At 53.3% G+C, this 18954-nt stretch overlaps 1 protein-coding gene and 32 non-coding genes across 33 annotated transcripts in view; all 33 read right to left on the bottom strand.

Annotated features, from left to right (window-relative positions):
- Nucleotides 1–18954, bottom strand: part of LOC126184654 (calphotin-like) — a 137231-nt gene that overhangs the window by 54414 nt on the left and 63863 nt on the right. The window lies entirely within an intron of this gene.
- Trnah-gug (transfer RNA histidin (anticodon GUG)) lies at nt 490–561 on the bottom strand. Its single transcript has one exon. It is a non-coding gene; the product is annotated as a tRNA-His (tRNA).
- Trnae-cuc (transfer RNA glutamic acid (anticodon CUC)) lies at nt 937–1008 on the bottom strand. The gene has a single exon. It is a non-coding gene; the product is annotated as a tRNA-Glu (tRNA).
- Nucleotides 1435–1516, bottom strand: Trnal-uag (transfer RNA leucine (anticodon UAG)). The gene has a single exon. It is a non-coding gene; the product is annotated as a tRNA-Leu (tRNA).
- On the bottom strand, nt 2273–2344 carry Trnah-gug (transfer RNA histidin (anticodon GUG)). The gene has a single exon. It is a non-coding gene; the product is annotated as a tRNA-His (tRNA).
- Nucleotides 2720–2791, bottom strand: Trnae-cuc (transfer RNA glutamic acid (anticodon CUC)). Its single transcript has one exon. It is a non-coding gene; the product is annotated as a tRNA-Glu (tRNA).
- Nucleotides 3219–3300, bottom strand: Trnal-uag (transfer RNA leucine (anticodon UAG)). The gene has a single exon. It is a non-coding gene; the product is annotated as a tRNA-Leu (tRNA).
- Trnah-gug (transfer RNA histidin (anticodon GUG)) lies at nt 4057–4128 on the bottom strand. The gene has a single exon. It is a non-coding gene; the product is annotated as a tRNA-His (tRNA).
- On the bottom strand, nt 4504–4575 carry Trnae-cuc (transfer RNA glutamic acid (anticodon CUC)). The gene has a single exon. It is a non-coding gene; the product is annotated as a tRNA-Glu (tRNA).
- Nucleotides 5003–5084, bottom strand: Trnal-uag (transfer RNA leucine (anticodon UAG)). The gene has a single exon. It is a non-coding gene; the product is annotated as a tRNA-Leu (tRNA).
- On the bottom strand, nt 5828–5899 carry Trnah-gug (transfer RNA histidin (anticodon GUG)). The gene has a single exon. It is a non-coding gene; the product is annotated as a tRNA-His (tRNA).
- On the bottom strand, nt 6275–6346 carry Trnae-cuc (transfer RNA glutamic acid (anticodon CUC)). Its single transcript has one exon. It is a non-coding gene; the product is annotated as a tRNA-Glu (tRNA).
- On the bottom strand, nt 6774–6855 carry Trnal-uag (transfer RNA leucine (anticodon UAG)). Its single transcript has one exon. It is a non-coding gene; the product is annotated as a tRNA-Leu (tRNA).
- Nucleotides 7612–7683, bottom strand: Trnah-gug (transfer RNA histidin (anticodon GUG)). The gene has a single exon. It is a non-coding gene; the product is annotated as a tRNA-His (tRNA).
- Nucleotides 8059–8130, bottom strand: Trnae-cuc (transfer RNA glutamic acid (anticodon CUC)). Its single transcript has one exon. It is a non-coding gene; the product is annotated as a tRNA-Glu (tRNA).
- Trnal-uag (transfer RNA leucine (anticodon UAG)) lies at nt 8558–8639 on the bottom strand. Its single transcript has one exon. It is a non-coding gene; the product is annotated as a tRNA-Leu (tRNA).
- On the bottom strand, nt 9396–9467 carry Trnah-gug (transfer RNA histidin (anticodon GUG)). The gene has a single exon. It is a non-coding gene; the product is annotated as a tRNA-His (tRNA).
- Trnae-cuc (transfer RNA glutamic acid (anticodon CUC)) lies at nt 9843–9914 on the bottom strand. The gene has a single exon. It is a non-coding gene; the product is annotated as a tRNA-Glu (tRNA).
- Trnal-uag (transfer RNA leucine (anticodon UAG)) lies at nt 10342–10423 on the bottom strand. The gene has a single exon. It is a non-coding gene; the product is annotated as a tRNA-Leu (tRNA).
- On the bottom strand, nt 11180–11251 carry Trnah-gug (transfer RNA histidin (anticodon GUG)). Its single transcript has one exon. It is a non-coding gene; the product is annotated as a tRNA-His (tRNA).
- Nucleotides 11627–11698, bottom strand: Trnae-cuc (transfer RNA glutamic acid (anticodon CUC)). Its single transcript has one exon. It is a non-coding gene; the product is annotated as a tRNA-Glu (tRNA).
- On the bottom strand, nt 12126–12207 carry Trnal-uag (transfer RNA leucine (anticodon UAG)). Its single transcript has one exon. It is a non-coding gene; the product is annotated as a tRNA-Leu (tRNA).
- Nucleotides 12964–13035, bottom strand: Trnah-gug (transfer RNA histidin (anticodon GUG)). Its single transcript has one exon. It is a non-coding gene; the product is annotated as a tRNA-His (tRNA).
- Nucleotides 13411–13482, bottom strand: Trnae-cuc (transfer RNA glutamic acid (anticodon CUC)). Its single transcript has one exon. It is a non-coding gene; the product is annotated as a tRNA-Glu (tRNA).
- Nucleotides 13910–13991, bottom strand: Trnal-uag (transfer RNA leucine (anticodon UAG)). The gene has a single exon. It is a non-coding gene; the product is annotated as a tRNA-Leu (tRNA).
- Trnah-gug (transfer RNA histidin (anticodon GUG)) lies at nt 14748–14819 on the bottom strand. Its single transcript has one exon. It is a non-coding gene; the product is annotated as a tRNA-His (tRNA).
- Nucleotides 15195–15266, bottom strand: Trnae-cuc (transfer RNA glutamic acid (anticodon CUC)). The gene has a single exon. It is a non-coding gene; the product is annotated as a tRNA-Glu (tRNA).
- Nucleotides 15694–15775, bottom strand: Trnal-uag (transfer RNA leucine (anticodon UAG)). Its single transcript has one exon. It is a non-coding gene; the product is annotated as a tRNA-Leu (tRNA).
- Trnah-gug (transfer RNA histidin (anticodon GUG)) lies at nt 16532–16603 on the bottom strand. The gene has a single exon. It is a non-coding gene; the product is annotated as a tRNA-His (tRNA).
- Trnae-cuc (transfer RNA glutamic acid (anticodon CUC)) lies at nt 16979–17050 on the bottom strand. The gene has a single exon. It is a non-coding gene; the product is annotated as a tRNA-Glu (tRNA).
- Nucleotides 17478–17559, bottom strand: Trnal-uag (transfer RNA leucine (anticodon UAG)). Its single transcript has one exon. It is a non-coding gene; the product is annotated as a tRNA-Leu (tRNA).
- Nucleotides 18316–18387, bottom strand: Trnah-gug (transfer RNA histidin (anticodon GUG)). The gene has a single exon. It is a non-coding gene; the product is annotated as a tRNA-His (tRNA).
- Nucleotides 18763–18834, bottom strand: Trnae-cuc (transfer RNA glutamic acid (anticodon CUC)). The gene has a single exon. It is a non-coding gene; the product is annotated as a tRNA-Glu (tRNA).

Below are 18954 nucleotides of genomic sequence, written 5' to 3'. Positions count from 1 at the left end.
TGCCTTAGAGCGCTATTTTTCATAGTATTTTTTCCATGCAGCAGATCCACACATGACGTGGCTCACTGGAGTAGTATGCGACATAGGATGGAAAATACAGTTCCCGCCCGGGATCGAACCGGGGGTCCTTCTGCGTGTGAAGCAGACGCGATAACCGCTACACTACTTTTTTATTTTTGAGCGCTCGGCCACGCTACGTGCGCTGCATTGGGCGCCAGTTTTCCCAGCATTTGTAGAAACAGTGCACGTCACAGCTTCCTGTTCTGCTGGCACTGGTTGCTCATCCATCGCACTTCAAACAACTGCCCTTTTCGACTGCAGAGAGCAGCGGACGTCCGCGCTCTGGGAGGCGACATTACATGTTGGTGATGAAGTGGTAGTACAAACTGCGGCCTGCGGAACACGAGTGAAAAATCAAGAGAGCACTGTAATTTCGAGTACTCGTGCACTATCTCTATAGCAACGGCAGCAAGGCAAAACTTTCAAAAGTGCCGTGACCAGGATTCGAACCTGGGTTATTGCGGCCACAACGCAATGTCCTAACCACTAGACGATCACGGCCACGGAGGCGCCCGCCAAAGCAGCTGGCGGGAATGCAAGTGGCGGCACACAGCAAAGCCCAGCCCACAGTGTCACGCCACAGCAGTGTCAGACACGTTCTCCATCACATGTATACAAACAAATGAACGCGCCTGCGCTGTCAGGACACTAACTACAGTGGTTAGCTGCATTCACCTCCGTGGCAATGTCTTGCAGTCCTCCAAGCCTCTTCGCTACAGGTACGTGGCTCGACAACAAGTGGACACACGCCGCATCTCTCTCGCCGTCGGGTGTTGCCGTGAATCATACTTAACGTAGCTTTCTGCACGCGTCAGCGTAGCGTCAGTCGAGCAAAGTCGAGACAAGTCGCATAAGAGGAGCAACAAAAACGCGCATTTCCGGTACCGGGAATCGAACCCGGGCCTCCTGGGTGAGAGCCAGGTATCCTAGCCACTAGACCACACCGGAAACGACGGCAGTGCTCTTCCAGCGAACGCAGCAATCAGGCACGGTTAACTGACAACTGTAAAAAAATCCACTCTCTCACGTTATAGAACGGCGTGCTCCGGACGCATTTCGTGGACACGAACGCCAGCAATGATGAGAGCAAAAGGCGCTTACAAATCCTGTCGTTGCACCACGCACTGTTCTACGGCAATTCACGAAGCAGAAGCTGTTTTCTTTGCAGGCAATGAGTGCAGCCGTCTTCGACTCAGGAAACAATTACACATTTGGCAGGTGTGGGATTGGAACCCACGCCTCCGAAGAGACTGGTGCCTGAAACCAGCGCTTTACACCGCTCGGCCACGCTACCTACACAACACGCGCGTCACAAGAGCTGCATCCTACCCTACGAGAACACACAGCAGCGGCACAAAAATGAGACGTAAAAACTGGCAACGGTGGGATTCGAACCCACGCCTCCGAAGAGACTGGTGCCTAAAACCAGCGCCTTAGACCGCTCGGCCACGTTACCGTTGGACCACGAGCGGCAAAACGTTTCCTTTGTAGTACAAAGATCACTCCGAAATGTAAGTGTCTTGGCAATCGCTGTGCCGTGTATGTCCACTGCTCTCCCACTGGAAGCGTCTCTTTAGGCCATCCACAACAAGAAAATGCCGTGCCCGCCGTATGGGAGCGACGCCACTTGTCTGTAGCTGTCGTAGTTAAGGAGACAGCAGCTCCTGGATTCGAACCCACGCCTACGAAGAGACTGGTGCCTTAAACCAGTGCCTTAAACCAGTGCCTTAGAGCGCTATTTTTCATAGTATTTTTTCCATGCAGCAGATCCACACATGACGTGGCTCACTGGAGTAGTATGCGACATAGGATGGAAAATACAGTTCCCGCCCGGGATCGAACCGGGGGTCCTTCTGCGTGTGAAGCAGACGCGATAACCGCTACACTACTTTTTTATTTTTGAGCGCTCGGCCACGCTACGTGCGCTGCATTGGGCGCCAGTTTTCCCAGCATTTGTAGAAACAGTGCACGTCACAGCTTCCTGTTCTGCTGGCACTGGTTGCTCATCCATCGCACTTCAAACAACTGCCCTTTTCGACTGCAGAGAGCAGCGGACGTCCGCGCTCTGGGAGGCGACATTACATGTTGGTGATGAAGTGGTAGTACAAACTGCGGCCTGCGGAACACGAGTGAAAAATCAAGAGAGCACTGTAATTTCGAGTACTCGTGCACTATCTCTATAGCAACGGCAGCAAGGCAAAACTTTCAAAAGTGCCGTGACCAGGATTCGAACCTGGGTTATTGCGGCCACAACGCAATGTCCTAACCACTAGACGATCACGGCCACGGAGGCGCCCGCCAAAGCAGCTGGCGGGAATGCAAGTGGCGGCACACAGCAAAGCCCAGCCCACAGTGTCACGCCACAGCAGTGTCAGACACGTTCTCCATCACATGTATACAAACAAATGAACGCGCCTGCGCTGTCAGGACACTAACTACAGTGGTTAGCTGCATTCACCTCCGTGGCAATGTCTTGCAGTCCTCCAAGCCTCTTCGCTACAGGTACGTGGCTCGACAACAAGTGGACACACGCCGCATCTCTCTCGCCGTCGGGTGTTGCCGTGAATCATACTTAACGTAGCTTTCTGCACGCGTCAGCGTAGCGTCAGTCGAGCAAAGTCGAGACAAGTCGCATAAGAGGAGCAACAAAAACGCGCATTTCCGGTACCGGGAATCGAACCCGGGCCTCCTGGGTGAGAGCCAGGTATCCTAGCCACTAGACCACACCGGAAAACGACGGCAGTGCTCTTCCAGCGAACGCAGCAATCAGGCACGGTTAACTGACAACTGTAAAAAAATCCACTCTCTCACGTTATAGAACGGCGTGCTCCGGACGCATTTCGTGGACACGAACGCCAGCAATGATGAGAGCAAAAGGCGCTTACAAATCCTGTCGTTGCACCACGCACTGTTCTACGGCAATTCACGAAGCAGAAGCTGTTTTCTTTGCAGGCAATGAGTGCAGCCGTCTTCGACTCAGGAAACAATTACACATTTGGCAGGTGTGGGATTGGAACCCACGCCTCCGAAGAGACTGGTGCCTGAAACCAGCGCTTTACACCGCTCGGCCACGCTACCTACACAACACGCGCGTCACAAGAGCTGCATCCTACCCTACGAGAACACACAGCAGCGGCACAAAAATGAGACGTAAAAACTGGCAACGGTGGGATTCGAACCCACGCCTCCGAAGAGACTGGTGCCTAAAACCAGCGCCTTAGACCGCTCGGCCACGTTACCGTTGGACCACGAGCGGCAAAACGTTTCCTTTGTAGTACAAAGATCACTCCGAAATGTAAGTGTCTTGGCAATCGCTGTGCCGTGTATGTCCACTGCTCTCCCACTGGAAGCGTCTCTTTAGGCCATCCACAACAAGAAAATGCCGTGCCCGCCGTATGGGAGCGACGCCACTTGTCTGTAGCTGTCGTAGTTAAGGAGATAGCAGCTCCTGGATTCGAACCCACGCCTACGAAGAGACTGGTGCCTTAAACCAGTGCCTTAAACCAGTGCCTTAGAGCGCTATTTTTCATAGTATTTTTTCCATGCAGCAGATCCACACATGACGTGGCTCACTGGAGTAGTATGCGACATAGGATGGAAAATACAGTTCCCGCCCGGGATCGAACCGGGGGTCCTTCTGCGTGTGAAGCAGACGCGATAACCGCTACACTACTTTTTTATTTTTGAGCGCTCGGCCACGCTACGTGCGCTGCATTGGGCGCCAGTTTTCCCAGCATTTGTAGAAACAGTGCACGTCACAGCTTCCTGTTCTGCTGGCACTGGTTGCTCATCCATCGCACTTCAAACAACTGCCCTTTTCGACTGCAGAGAGCAGCGGACGTCCGCGCTCTGGGAGGCGACATTACATGTTGGTGATGAAGTGGTAGTACAAACTGCGGCCTGCGGAACACGAGTGAAAAATCAAGAGAGCACTGTAATTTCGAGTACTCGTGCACTATCTCTATAGCAACGGCAGCAAGGCAAAACTTTCAAAAGTGCCGTGACCAGGATTCGAACCTGGGTTATTGCGGCCACAACGCAATGTCCTAACCACTAGACGATCACGGCCACGGAGGCGCCCGCCAAAGCAGCTGGCGGGAATGCAAGTGGCGGCACACAGCAAAGCCCAGCCCACAGTGTCACGCCACAGCAGTGTCAGAGACGTTCTCCATCACATGTATACAAACAAATGAACGCGCCTGCGCTGTCAGGACACTAACTACAGTGGTTATCTGCATTCACCTCCGTGGCAATGTCTTGCAGTCCTCCAAGCCTCTTCGCTACAGGTACGTGGCTCGACAACAAGTGGACACACGCCGCATCTCTCTCGCCGTCGGTTGTTGCCATGAATCATACTTAACGTAGCTTTCTGCACGCGTCAGCGTAGCGTCAGTCGAGCAAAGTCGAGACAAGTCGCATAAGAGGAGCAACAAAAACGCGCATTTCCGGTACCGGGAATCGAACCCGGGCCTCCTGGGTGAGAGCCAGGTATCCTAGCCACTAGACCACACCGGATAACGACGGCAGTGCTCTTCCAGCGAACGCAGCAATCAGGCACGGTTAACTGACAACTGTAAAAAAATCCACTCTCTCACGTTATAGAACGGCGTGCTCCGGACGCATTTCGTGGACACGAACGCCAGCAATGATGAGAGCAAAAGGCGCTTACAAATCCTGTCGTTGCACCACGCACTGTTCTACGGCAATTCACGAAGCAGAAGCTGTTTTCTTTGCAGGCAATGAGTGCAGCCGTCTTCGACTCAGGAAACAATTACACATTTGGCAGGTGTGGGATTGGAACCCACGCCTCCGAAGAGACTGGTGCCTGAAACCAGCGCTTTACACCGCTCGGCCACGCTACCTACACAACACGCGCGTCACAAGAGCTGCATCCTACCCTACGAGAACACACAGCAGCGGCACAAAAATGAGACGTAAAAACTGGCAACGGTGGGATTCGAACCCACGCCTCCGAAGAGACTGGTGCCTAAAACCAGCGCCTTAGACCGCTCGGCCACGTTACCGTTGGACCACGAGCGGCAAAACGTTTCCTTTGTAGTACAAAGATCACTCCGAAATGTAAGTGTCTTGGCAATCGCTGTGCCGTGTATGTCCACTGCTCTCCCACTGGAAGCGTCTCTTTAGGCCATCCACAACAAGAAAATGCCGTGCCCGCCGTATGGGAGCGACGCCACTTGTCTGTAGCTGTCGTAGTTAAGGAGACAGCAGCTCCTGGATTCGAACCCACGCCTACGAAGAGACTGGTGCCTTAAACCAGTGCCTTAGAGCGCTATTTTTCATAGTATTTTTTCCATGCAGCAGATCCACACATGACGTGGCTCACTGGAGTAGTATGCGACATAGGATGGAAAATACAGTTCCCGCCCGGGATCGAACCGGGGGTCCTTCTGCGTGTGAAGCAGACGCGATAACCGCTACACTACTTTTTTATTTTTGAGCGCTCGGCCACGCTACGTGCGCTGCATTGGGCGCCAGTTTTCCCAGCATTTGTAGAAACAGTGCACGTCACAGCTTCCTGTTCTGCTGGCACTGGTTGCTCATCCATCGCACTTCAAACAACTGCCCTTTTCGACTGCAGAGAGCAGCGGACGTCCGCGCTCTGGGAGGCGACATTACATGTTGGTGATGAAGTGGTAGTACAAACTGCGGCCTGCGGAACACGAGTGAAAAATCAAGAGAGCACTGTAATTTCGAGTACTCGTGCACTATCTCTATAGCAACGGCAGCAAGGCAAAACTTTCAAAAGTGCCGTGACCAGGATTCGAACCTGGGTTATTGCGGCCACAACGCAATGTCCTAACCACTAGACGATCACGGCCACGGAGGCGCCCGCCAAAGCAGCTGGCGGGAATGCAAGTGGCGGCACACAGCAAAGCCCAGCCCACAGTGTCACGCCACAGCAGTGTCAGACACGTTCTCCATCACATGTATACAAACAAATGAACGCGCCTGCGCTGTCAGGACACTAACTACAGTGGTTAGCTGCATTCACCTCCGTGGCAATGTCTTGCAGTCCTCCAAGCCTCTTCACTACAGGTACGTGGCTCGACAACAAGTGGACACACGCCGCATCTCTCTCGCCGTCGGTTGTTGCCATGAATCATACTTAACGTAGCTTTCTGCACGCGTCAGCGTAGCGTCAGTCGAGCAAAGTCGAGACAAGTCGCATAAGAGGAGCAACAAAAACGCGCATTTCCGGTACCGGGAATCGAACCCGGGCCTCCTGGGTGAGAGCCAGGTATCCTAGCCACTAGACCACACCGGATAACGACGGCAGTGCTCTTCCAGCGAACGCAGCAATCAGGCACGGTTAACTGACAACTGTAAAAAAATCCACTCTCTCACGTTATAGAACGGCGTGCTCCGGACGCATTTCGTGGACACGAACGCCAGCAATGATGAGAGCAAAAGGCGCTTACAAATCCTGTCGTTGCACCACGCACTGTTCTACGGCAATTCACGAAGCAGAAGCTGTTTTCTTTGCAGGCAATGAGTGCAGCCGTCTTCGACTCAGGAAACAATTACACATTTGGCAGGTGTGGGATTGGAACCCACGCCTCCGAAGAGACTGGTGCCTGAAACCAGCGCTTTACACCGCTCGGCCACGCTACCTACACAACACGCGCGTCACAAGAGCTGCATCCTACCCTACGAGAACACACAGCAGCGGCACAAAAATGAGACGTAAAAACTGGCAACGGTGGGATTCGAACCCACGCCTCCGAAGAGACTGGTGCCTAAAACCAGCGCCTTAGACCGCTCGGCCACGTTACCGTTGGACCACGAGCGGCAAAACGTTTCCTTTGTAGTACAAAGATCACTCCGAAATGTAAGTGTCTTGGCAATCGCTGTGCCGTGTATGTCCACTGCTCTCCCACTGGAAGCGTCTCTTTAGGCCATCCACAACAAGAAAATGCCGTGCCCGCCGTATGGGAGCGACGCCACTTGTCTGTAGCTGTCGTAGTTAAGGAGACAGCAGCTCCTGGATTCGAACCCACGCCTACGAAGAGACTGGTGCCTTAAACCAGTGCCTTAAACCAGTGCCTTAGAGCGCTATTTTTCATTTTATTTTTTCCATGCAGCAGATCCACACATGACGTGGCTCACTGGAGTAGTATGCGACATAGGATGGAAAATACAGTTCCCGCCCGGGATCGAACCGGGGGTCCTTCTGCGTGTGAAGCAGACGCGATAACCGCTACACTACTTTTTTATTTTTGAGCGCTCGGCCACGCTACGTGCGCTGCATTGGGCGCCAGTTTTCCCAGCATTTGTAGAAACAGTGCACGTCACAGCTTCCTGTTCTGCTGGCACTGGTTGCTCATCCATCGCACTTCAAACAACTGCCCTTTTCGACTGCAGAGAGCAGCGGACGTCCGCGCTATGGGAGGCGACATTACATGTTGGTGATGAAGTGGTAGTACAAACTGCGGCCTGCGGAACATGAGTGAAAAATCAAGAGAGCACTGTAATTTCGAGTACTCGTGCACTATCTCTATAGCAACGGCAGCAAGGCAAAACTTTCAAAAGTGCCGTGACCAGGATTCGAACCTGGGTTATTGCGGCCACAACGCAATGTCCTAACCACTAGACGATCACGGCCACGGAGGCGCCCGCCAAAGCAGCTGGCGGGAATGCAAGTGGCGGCACACAGCAAAGCCCAGCCCACAGTGTCACGCCACAGCAGTGTCAGACACGTTCTCCATCACATGTATACAAACAAATGAACGCGCCTGCGCTGTCAGGACACTAACTACAGTGGTTAGCTGCATTCACCTCCGTGGCAATGTCTTGCAGTCCTCCAAGCCTCTTCGCTACAGGTACGTGGCTCGACAACAAGTGGACACACGCCGCATCTCTCTCGCCGTCGGTTGTTGCCATGAATCATACTTAACGTAGCTTTCTGCACGCGTCAGCGTAGCGTCAGTCGAGCAAAGTCGAGACAAGTCGCATAAGAGGAGCAACAAAAACGCGCATTTCCGGTACCAGGAATCGAACCCGGGCCTCCTGGGTGAGAGCCAGGTATCCTAGCCACTAGACCACACCGGATAACGACGGCAGTGCTCTTCCAGCGAACGCAGCAATCAGGCACGGTTAACTGACAACTGTAAAAAAATCCACTCTCTCACGTTATAGAACGGCGTGCTCCGGACGCATTTCGTGGACACGAACGCCAGCAATGATGAGAGCAAAAGGCGCTTACAAATCCTGTCGTTGCACCACGCACTGTTCTACGGCAATTCACGAAGCAGAAGCTGTTTTCTTTGCAGGCAATGAGTGCAGCCGTCTTCGACTCAGGAAACAATTACACATTTGGCAGGTGTGGGATTGGAACCCACGCCTCCGAAGAGACTGGTGCCTGAAACCAGCGCTTTACACCGCTCGGCCACGCTACCTACACAACACGCGCGTCACAAGAGCTGCATCCTACCCTACGAGAACACACAGCAGCGGCACAAAAATGAGACGTAAAAACTGGCAACGGTGGGATTCGAACCCACGCCTCCGAAGAGACTGGTGCCTAAAACCAGCGCCTTAGACCGCTCGGCCACGTTACCGTTGGACCACGAGCGGCAAAACGTTTCCTTTGTAGTACAAAGATCACTCCGAAATGTAAGTGTCTTGGCAATCGCTGTGCCGTGTATGTCCACTGCTCTCCCACTGGAAGCGTCTCTTTAGGCCATCCACAACAAGAAAATGCCGTGCCCGCCGTATGGGAGCGACGCCACTTGTCTGTAGCTGTCGTAGTTAAGGAGACAGCAGCTCCTGGATTCGAACCCACGCCTACGAAGAGACTGGTGCCTTAAACCAGTGTCTTAAACCAGTGCCTTAGAGCGCTATTTTTCATTTTATTTTTTCCATGCAGCAGATCCACACATGACGTGGCTCACCGGAGTAGTATGCGACATAGGATGGAAAATACAGTTCCCGCCCGGGATCGAACCGGGGGTCCTTCTGCGTGTGAAGCAGACGCGATAACCGCTACACTACTTTTTTATTTTTGAGCGCTCGGCCACGCTACGTGCGCTGCATTGGGCGCCAGTTTTCCCAGCATTTGTAGAAACAGTGCACGTCACAGCTTCCTGTTCTGCTGGCACTGGTTGCTCATCCATCGCACTTCAAACAACTGCCCTTTTCGACTGCAGAGAGCAGCGGACGTCCGCGCTCTGGGAGGCGACATTACATGTTGGTGATGAAGTGGTAGTACAAACTGCGGCCTGCGGAACACGAGTGAAAAATCAAGAGAGCACTGTAATTTCGAGTACTCGTGCACTATCTCTATAGCAACGGCAGCAAGGCAAAACTTTCAAAAGTGCCGTGACCAGGATTCAAACCTGGGTTATTGCGGCCACAACGCAATGTCCTAACCACTAGACGATCACGGCCACGGAGGCGCCCGCCAAAGCAGCTGGCGGGAATGCAAGTGGCGGCACACAGCAAAGCCCAGCCCACAGTGTCACGCCACAGCAGTGTCAGACACGTTCTCCATCACATGTATACAAACAAATGAACGCGCCTGCGCTGTCAGGACACTAACTACAGTGGTTAGCTGCATTCACCTCCGTGGCAATGTCTTGCAGTCCTCCAAGCCTCTTCGCTACAGGTACGTGGCTCGACAACAAGTGGACACACGCCGCATCTCTCTCGCCGTCGGGTGTTGCCGTGAATCATACTTAACGTAGCTTTCTGCACGCGTCAGCGTAGCGTCAGTCGAGCAAAGTCGAGACAAGTCGCATAAGAGGAGCAACAAAAACGCGCATTTCCGGTACCGGGAATCGAACCCGGGCCTCCTGGGTGAGAGCCAGGTATCCTAGCCACTAGACCACACCGGATAACGACGGCAGTGCTCTTCCAGCGAACGCAGCAATCAGGCACGGTTAACTGACAACTGTAAAAAAATCCACTCTCTCACGTTATAGAACGGCGTGCTCCGGACGCATTTCGTGGACACGAACGCCAGCAATGATGAGAGCAAAAGGCGCTTACAAATCCTGTCGTTGCACCACGCACTGTTCTACGGCAATTCACGAAGCAGAAGCTGTTTTCTTTGCAGGCAATGAGTGCAGCCGTCTTCGACTCAGGAAACAATTACACATTTGGCAGGTGTGGGATTGGAACCCACGCCTCCGAAGAGACTGGTGCCTGAAACCAGCGCTTTACACCGCTCGGCCACGCTACCTACACAACACGCGCGTCACAAGAGCTGCATCCTACCCTACGAGAACACACAGCAGCGGCACAAAAATGAGACGTAAAAACTGGCAACGGTGGGATTCGAACCCACGCCTCCGAAGAGACTGGTGCCTAAAACCAGCGCCTTAGACCGCTCGGCCACGTTACCGTTGGACCACGAGCGGCAAAACGTTTCCTTTGTAGTACAAAGATCACTCCGAAATGTAAGTGTCTTGGCAATCGCTGTGCCGTGTATGTCCACTGCTCTCCCACTGGAAGCGTCTCTTTAGGCCATCCACAACAAGAAAATGCCGTGCCCGCCGTATGGGAGCGACGCCACTTGTCTGTAGCTGTCGTAGTTAAGGAGACAGCAGCTCCTGGATTCGAACCCACGCCTACGAAGAGACTGGTGCCTTAAACCAGTGCCTTAAACCAGTGCCTTAGAGCGCTATTTTTCATTTTATTTTTTCCATGCAGCAGATCCACACATGACGTGGCTCACTGGAGTAGTATGCGACATAGGATGGAAAATACAGTTCCCGCCCGGGATCGAACCGGGGGTCCTTCTGCGTGTGAAGCAGACGCGATAACCGCTACACTACTTTTTTATTTTTGAGCGCTCGGCCACGCTACGTGCGCTGCATTGGGCGCCAGTTTTCCCAGCATTTGTAGAAACAGTGCACGTCACAGCTTCCTGTTCTGCTGGCACTGGTTGCTCATCCATCGCACTTCAAACAACTGCCCTTTTCGACTGCAGAGAGCAGCGGACGTCCGCGCTCTGGGAGGCGACATTACATGTTGGTGATGAAGTGGTAGTACAAACTGCGGCCTGCGGAACACGAGTGAAAAATCAAGAGAGCACTGTAATTTCGAGTACTCGTGCACTATCTCTATAGCAACGGCAGCAAGGCAAAACTTTCAAAAGTGCCGTGACCAGGATTCAAACCTGGGTTATTGCGGCCACAACGCAATGTCCTAACCACTAGACGATCACGGCCACGGAGGCGCCCGCCAAAGCAGCTGGCGGGAATGCAAGTGGCGGCACACAGCAAAGCCCAGCCCACAGTGTCACGCCACAGCAGTGTCAGACACGTTCTCCATCACATGTATACAAACAAATGAACGCGCCTGCGCTGTCAGGACACTAACTACAGTGGTTAGCTGCATTCACCTCCGTGGCAATGTCTTGCAGTCCTCCAAGCCTCTTCGCTACAGGTACGTGGCTCGACAACAAGTGGACACACGCCGCATCTCTCTCGCCGTCGGGTGTTGCCGTGAATCATACTTAACGTAGCTTTCTGCACGCGTCAGCGTAGCGTCAGTCGAGCAAAGTCGAGACAAGTCGCATAAGAGGAGCAACAAAAACGCGCATTTCCGGTACCGGGAATCGAACCCGGGCCTCCTGGGTGAGAGCCAGGTATCCTAGCCACTAGACCACACCGGATAACGACGGCAGTGCTCTTCCAGCGAACGCAGCAATCAGGCACGGTTAACTGACAACTGTAAAAAAATCCACTCTCTCACGTTATAGAACGGCGTGCTCCGGACGCATTTCGTGGACACGAACGCCAGCAATGATGAGAGCAAAAGGCGCTTACAAATCCTGTCGTTGCACCACGCACTGTTCTACGGCAATTCACGAAGCAGAAGCTGTTTTCTTTGCAGGCAATGAGTGCAGCCGTCTTCGACTCAGGAAACAATTACACATTTGGCAGGTGTGGGATTGGAACCCACGCCTCCGAAGAGACTGGTGCCTGAAACCAGCGCTTTACACCGCTCGGCCACGCTACCTACACAACACGCGCGTCACAAGAGCTGCATCCTACCCTACGAGAACACACAGCAGCGGCACAAAAATGAGACGTAAAAACTGGCAACGGTGGGATTCGAACCCACGCCTCCGAAGAGACTGGTGCCTAAAACCAGCGCCTTAGACCGCTCGGCCACGTTACCGTTGGACCACGAGCGGCAAAACGTTTCCTTTGTAGTACAAAGATCACTCCGAAATGTAAGTGTCTTGGCAATCGCTGTGCCGTGTATGTCCACTGCTCTCCCACTGGAAGCGTCTCTTTAGGCCATCCACAACAAGAAAATGCCGTGCCCGCCGTATGGGAGCGACGCCACTTGTCTGTAGCTGTCGTAGTTAAGGAGACAGCAGCTCCTGGATTCGAACCCACGCCTACGAAGAGACTGGTGCCTTAAACCAGTGCCTTAAACCAGTGCCTTAGAGCGCTATTTTTCATTTTATTTTTTCCATGCAGCAGATCCACACATGACGTGGCTCACTGGAGTAGTATGCGACATAGGATGGAAAATACAGTTCCCGCCCGGGATCGAACCGGGGGTCCTTCTGCGTGTGAAGCAGACGCGATAACCGCTACACTACTTTTTTATTTTTGAGCGCTCGGCCACGCTACGTGCGCTGCATTGGGCGCCAGTTTTCCCAGCATTTGTAGAAACAGTGCACGTCACAGCTTCCTGTTCTGCTGGCACTGGTTGCTCATCCATCGCACTTCAAACAACTGCCCTTTTCGACTGCAGAGAGCAGCGGACGTCCGCGCTCTGGGAGGCGACATTACATGTTGGTGATGAAGTGGTAGTACAAACTGCGGCCTGCGGAACACGAGTGAAAAATCAAGAGAGCACTGTAATTTCGAGTACTCGTGCACTATCTCTATAGCAACGGCAGCAAGGCAAAACTTTCGAAAGTGCCGTGACCAGGATTCGAACCTGGGTTATTGCGGCCACAACGCAATGTCCTAACCACTAGACGATCACCGCCACGGAGGCGCCCGCCAAAGCAGCTGGCGGGAATGCAAGTGGCGGCACACAGCAAAGCCCAGCCCACAGTGTCACGCCACAGCACTGTCAGACACGTTCTCCATCACATGTATACAAACAAATGAACGCGCCTGCGCTGTCAGGACACTAACTACAGTGGTTAGCTGCATTCACCTCCGTGGCAATGTCTTGCAGTCCTCCAAGCCTCTTCGCTACAGGTACGTGGCTCGACAACAAGTGGACACACGCCGCATCTCTCTCGCCGTCGGGTGTTGCCGTGAATCATACTTAACGTAGCTTTCTGCACGCGTCAGCGTAGCGTCAGTCGAGCAAAGTCGAGACAAGTCGCATAAGAGGAGCAACAAAAACGCGCATTTCCGGTACCGGGAATCGAACCCGGGCCTCCTGGGTGAGAGCCAGGTATCCTAGCCACTAGACCACACCGGATAACGACGGCAGTGCTCTTCCAGCGAACGCAGCAATCAGGCACGGTTAACTGACAACTGTAAAAAAATCCACTCTCTCACGTTATAGAACGGCGTGCTCCGGACGCATTTCGTGGACACGAACGCCAGCAATGATGAGAGCAAAAGGCGCTTACAAATCCTGTCGTTGCACCACGCACTGTTCTACGGCAATTCACGAAGCAGAAGCTGTTTTCTTTGCAGGCAATGAGTGCAGCCGTCTTCGACTCAGGAAACAATTACACATTTGGCAGGTGTGGGATTGGAACCCACGCCTCCGAAGAGACTGGTGCCTGAAACCAGCGCTTTACACCGCTCGGCCACGCTACCTACACAACACGCGCGTCACAAGAGCTGCATCCTACCCTACGAGAACACACAGCAGCGGCACAAAAATGAGACGTAAAAACTGGCAACGGTGGGATTCGAACCCACGCCTCCGAAGAGACTGGTGCCTAAAACCAGCGCCTTAGACCGCTCGGCCACGTTACCGTTGGACCACGAGCGGCAAAACGTTTCCTTTGTAGTACAAAGATCACTCCGAAATGTAAGTGTCTTGGCAATCGCTGTGCCGTGTATGTCCACTGCTCTCCCACTGGAAGCGTCTCTTTAGGCCATCCACAACAAGAAAATGCCGTGCCCGCCGTATGGGAGCGACGCCACTTGTCTGTAGCTGTCGTAGTTAAGGAGACAGCAGCTCCTGGATTCGAACCCACGCCTACGAAGAGACTGGTGCCTTAAACCAGTGCCTTAAACCAGTGCCTTAGAGCGCTATTTTTCATAGTATTTTTTCCATGCAGCAGATCCACACATGACGTGGCTCACTGGAGTAGTATGCGACATAGGATGGAAAATACAGTTCCCGCCCGGGATCGAACCGGGGGTCCTTCTGCGTGTGAAGCAGACGAGATAACCGCTACACTACTTTTTTATTTTTGAGCGCTCGGCCACGCTACGTGCGCTGCATTGGGCGCCAGTTTTCCCAGCATTTGTAGAAACAGTGCACGTCACAGCTTCCTGTTCTGCTGGCACTTGTTGCTCATCCATCGCACTTCAAATAACTGCCCTTTTCGACTGCAGAGAGCAGCGGACGTCCGCGCTCTGGGAGGCGACATTACATGTTGGTGATGAAGTGGTAGTACAAACTGCGGCCTGCGGAACACGAGTGAAAAATCAAGAGAGCACTGTAATTTCGAGTACTCGTGCACTATCTCTATAGCAACGGCAGCAAGGCAAAACTTTCAAAAGTGCCGTGACCAGGATTCGAACCTGGGTTATTGCGGCCACAACGCAATGTCCTAACCACTAGACGATCACGGCCACGGAGGCGCCCGCCAAAGCAGCTGGCGGGAATGCAAGTGGCGGCACACAGCAAAGCCCAGCCCACAGTGTCACGCCACAGCAGTGTCAGACACGTTCTCCATCACATGTATACAAACAAATGAACGCGCCTGCGCTGTCAGGACACTAACTACAGTGGTTAGCTGCATTCACCTCCGTGGCAATGTCTTGCAGTCCTCCAAGCCTCTTCGCTACAGGTACGTGGCTCGACAACAAGTGGACACACGCCGCATCTCTCTCGCCGTCGGGTGTTGCCGTGAATCATACTTAACGTAGCTTTCTGCACGCGTCAGCGTAGCGTCAGTCGAGCAAAGTCGAGACAAGTCGCATAAGAGGAGCAACAAAAACGCGCATTTCCGGTACCGGGAATCGAACCCGGGCCTCCTGGGTGAGAGCCAGGTATCCTAGCCACTAGACCACACCGGATAACGACGGCAGTGCTCTTCCAGCGAACGCAGCAATCAGGCACGGTTAACTGACAACTGTAAAAAAATCCACTCTCTCACGTTATAGAACGGCGTGCTCCGGACGCATTTCGTGGACACGAACGCCAGCAATGATGAGAGCAAAAGGCGCTTACAAATCCTGTCGTTGCACCACGCACTGTTCTACGGCAATTCACGAAGCAGAAGCTGTTTTCTTTGCAGGCAATGAGTGCAGCCGTCTTCGACTCAGGAAACAATTACACATTTGGCAGGTGTGGGATTGGAACCCACGCCTCCGAAGAGACTGGTGCCTGAAACCAGCGCTTTACACCGCTCGGCCACGCTACCTACACAACACGCGCGTCACAAGAGCTGCATCCTACCCTACGAGAACACACAGCAGCGGCACAAAAATGAGACGTAAAAACTGGCAACGGTGGGATTCGAACCCACGCCTCCGAAGAGACTGGTGCCTAAAACCAGCGCCTTAGACCGCTCGGCCACGTTACCGTTGGACCACGAGCGGCAAAACGTTTCCTTTGTAGTACAAAGATCACTCCGAAATGTAAGTGTCTTGGCAATCGCTGTGCCGTGTATGTCCACTGCTCTCCCACTGGAAGCGTCTCTTTAGGCCATCCACAACAAGAAAATGCCGTGCCCGCCGTATGGGAGCGACGCCACTTGTCTGTAGCTGTCGTAGTTAAGGAGACAGCAGCTCCTGGATTCGAACCCACGCCTACGAAGAGACTGGTGCCTTAAACCAGTGCCTTAAACCAGTGCCTTAGAGCGCTATTTTTCATAGTATTTTTTCCATGCAGCAGATCCACACATGACGTGGCTCACTGGAGTAGTATGCGACATAGGATGGAAAATACAGTTCCCGCCCGGGATCGAACCGGGGGTCCTTCTGCGTGTGAAGCAGACGAGATAACCGCTACACTACTTTTTTATTTTTGAGCGCTCGGCCACGCTACGTGCGCTGCATTGGGCGCCAGTTTTCCCAGCATTTGTAGAAACAGTGCACGTCACAGCTTCCTGTTCTGCTGGCACTTGTTGCTCATCCATCGCACTTCAAATAACTGCCCTTTTCGACTGCAGAGAGCAGCGGACGTCCGCGCTCTGGGAGGCGACATTACATGTTGGTGATGAAGTGGTAGTACAAACTGCGGCCTGCGGAACACGAGTGAAAAATCAAGAGAGCACTGTAATTTCGAGTACTCGTGCACTATCTCTATAGCAACGGCAGCAAGGCAAAACTTTCAAAAGTGCCGTGACCAGGATTCGAACCTGGGTTATTGCGGCCACAACGCAATGTCCTAACCACTAGACGATCACGGCCACGGAGGCGCCCGCCAAAGCAGCTGGCGGGAATGCAAGTGGCGGCACACAGCAAAGCCCAGCCCACAGTGTCACGCCACAGCAGTGTCAGACACGTTCTCCATCACATGTATACAAACAAATGAACGCGCCTGCGCTGTCAGGACACTAACTACAGTGGTTAGCTGCATTCACCTCCGTGGCAATGTCTTGCAGTCCTCCAAGCCTCTTCGCTACAGGTACGTGGCTCGACAACAAGTGGACACACGCCGCATCTCTCTCGCCGTCGGGTGTTGCCGTGAATCATACTTAACGTAGCTTTCTGCACGCGTCAGCGTAGCGTCAGTCGAGCAAAGTCGAGACAAGTCGCATAAGAGGAGCAACAAAAACGCGCATTTCCGGTACCGGGAATCGAACCCGGGCCTCCTGGGTGAGAGCCAGGTATCCTAGCCACTAGACCACACCGGATAACGACGGCAGTGCTCTTCCAGCGAACGCAGCAATCAGGCACGGTTAACTGACAACTGTAAAAAAATCCACTCTCTCACGTTATAGAACGGCGTGCTCCGGACGCATTTCGTGGACACGAACGCCAGCAATGATGAGAGCAAAAGGCGCTTACAAATCCTGTCGTTGCACCACGCACTGTTCTACGGCAATTCACGAAGCAGAAGCTGTTTTCTTTGCAGGCAATGAGTGCAGCCGTCTTCGACTCAGGAAACAATTACACATTTGGCAGGTGTGGGATTGGAACCCACGCCTCCGAAGAGACTGGTGCCTGAAACCAGCGCTTTACACCGCTCGGCCACGCTACCTACACAACACGCGCGTCACAAGAGCTGCATCCTACCCTACGAGAACACACAGCAGCGGCACAAAAATGAGACGTAAAAACTGGCAACGGTGGGATTCGAACCCACGCCTCCGAAGAGACTGGTGCCTAAAACCAGCGCCTTAGACCGCTCGGCCACGTTACAGTTGGACCACGAGCGGCAAAACGTTTCCTTTGTAGTACAAAGATCACTCCGAAATGTAAGTGTCTTGGCAATCGCTGTGCCGTGTATGTCCACTGCTCTCCCACTGGAAGCGTCTCTTTAGGCCATCCACAACAAGAAAATGCCGTGCCCGCCGTATGGGAGCGACGCCACTTGTCTGTAGCTGTCGTAGTTAAGGAGACAGCAGCTCCTGGATTCGAACCCACGCCTACGAAGAGACTGGTGCCTTAAACCAGTGCCTTAAACCAGTGCCTTAGAGCGCTATTTTTCGTAGTATTTTTTCCATGCAGCAGATCCACACATGACGTGGCTCACTGGAGTAGTATTCGACTTAGGATGGAAAATACAGTTCCCGCCCGGGATCGAACCGGGGGTCCTTCTGCGTGTGAAGCAGACGCGATAACCGCTACACTACTTTTTTATTTTTGAGCGCTCGGCCACGCTACGTGCGCTGCATTGGGCGCCAGTTTTCCCAGCATTTGTAGAAACAGTGCACGTCACAGCTTCCTGTTCTGCTGGCACTGGTTGCTCATCCATCGCACTTCAAACAACTGCCCTTTTCGACTGCAGAGAGCAGCGGACGTCCGCGCTCTGGGAGGCGACATTACATGTTGGTGATGAAGTGGTAGTACAAACTGCGGCCTGCGGAACACGAGTGAAAAATCAAGAGAGCACTGTAATTTCGAGTACTCGTGCACTATCTCTATAGCAACGGCAGCAAGGCAAAACTTTCAAAAGTGCCGTGACCAGGATTCGAACCTGGGTTATTGCGGCCACAACGCAATGTCCTAACCACTAGACGATCACGGCCACGGAGGCGCCCGCCAAAGCAGCTGGCGGGAATGCAAGTGGCGGCACACAGCAAAGCCCAGCCCACAGTGTCACGCCACAGCAGTGTCAGACACGTTCTCCATCACATGTATACAAACAAATGAACGCGCCTGCGCTGTCAGGACACTAACTACAGTGGTTAGCTGCATTCACCTCCGTGGCAATGTCTTGCAGTCCTCCAAGCCTCTTCGCTACAGGTACGTGGCTCGACAACAAGTGGACACACGCCGCATCTCTCTCGCCGTCGGTTGTTGCCATGAATCATACTTAACATAGCTTTCTGCACGCGTCAGCGTAGCGTCAGTCGAGCAAAGTCGAGACAAGTCGCATAAGAGGAGCAACAAAAACGCGCATTTCCGGTACCGGGAATCGAACCCGGGCCTCCTGGGTGAGAGCCAGGTATCCTAGCCACTAGACCACACCGGATAACGACGGCAGTGCTCTTCCAGCGAACGCAGCAATCAGGCACGGTTAACTGACAACTGTAAAAAAATCCACTCTCTCACGTTATAGAACGGCGTGCTCCGGACGCATTTCGTGGACACG

Source organism: Schistocerca cancellata, chromosome 1, assembly GCF_023864275.1.
Source record: "Schistocerca cancellata isolate TAMUIC-IGC-003103 chromosome 1, iqSchCanc2.1, whole genome shotgun sequence".
NCBI classification, from domain to species: Eukaryota; Metazoa; Arthropoda; class Insecta; order Orthoptera; family Acrididae; genus Schistocerca; species Schistocerca cancellata.
The sequence above is the reverse complement of the archived record's forward strand: the minus strand, read 5'-3'. Positions and strand labels throughout refer to the sequence as shown.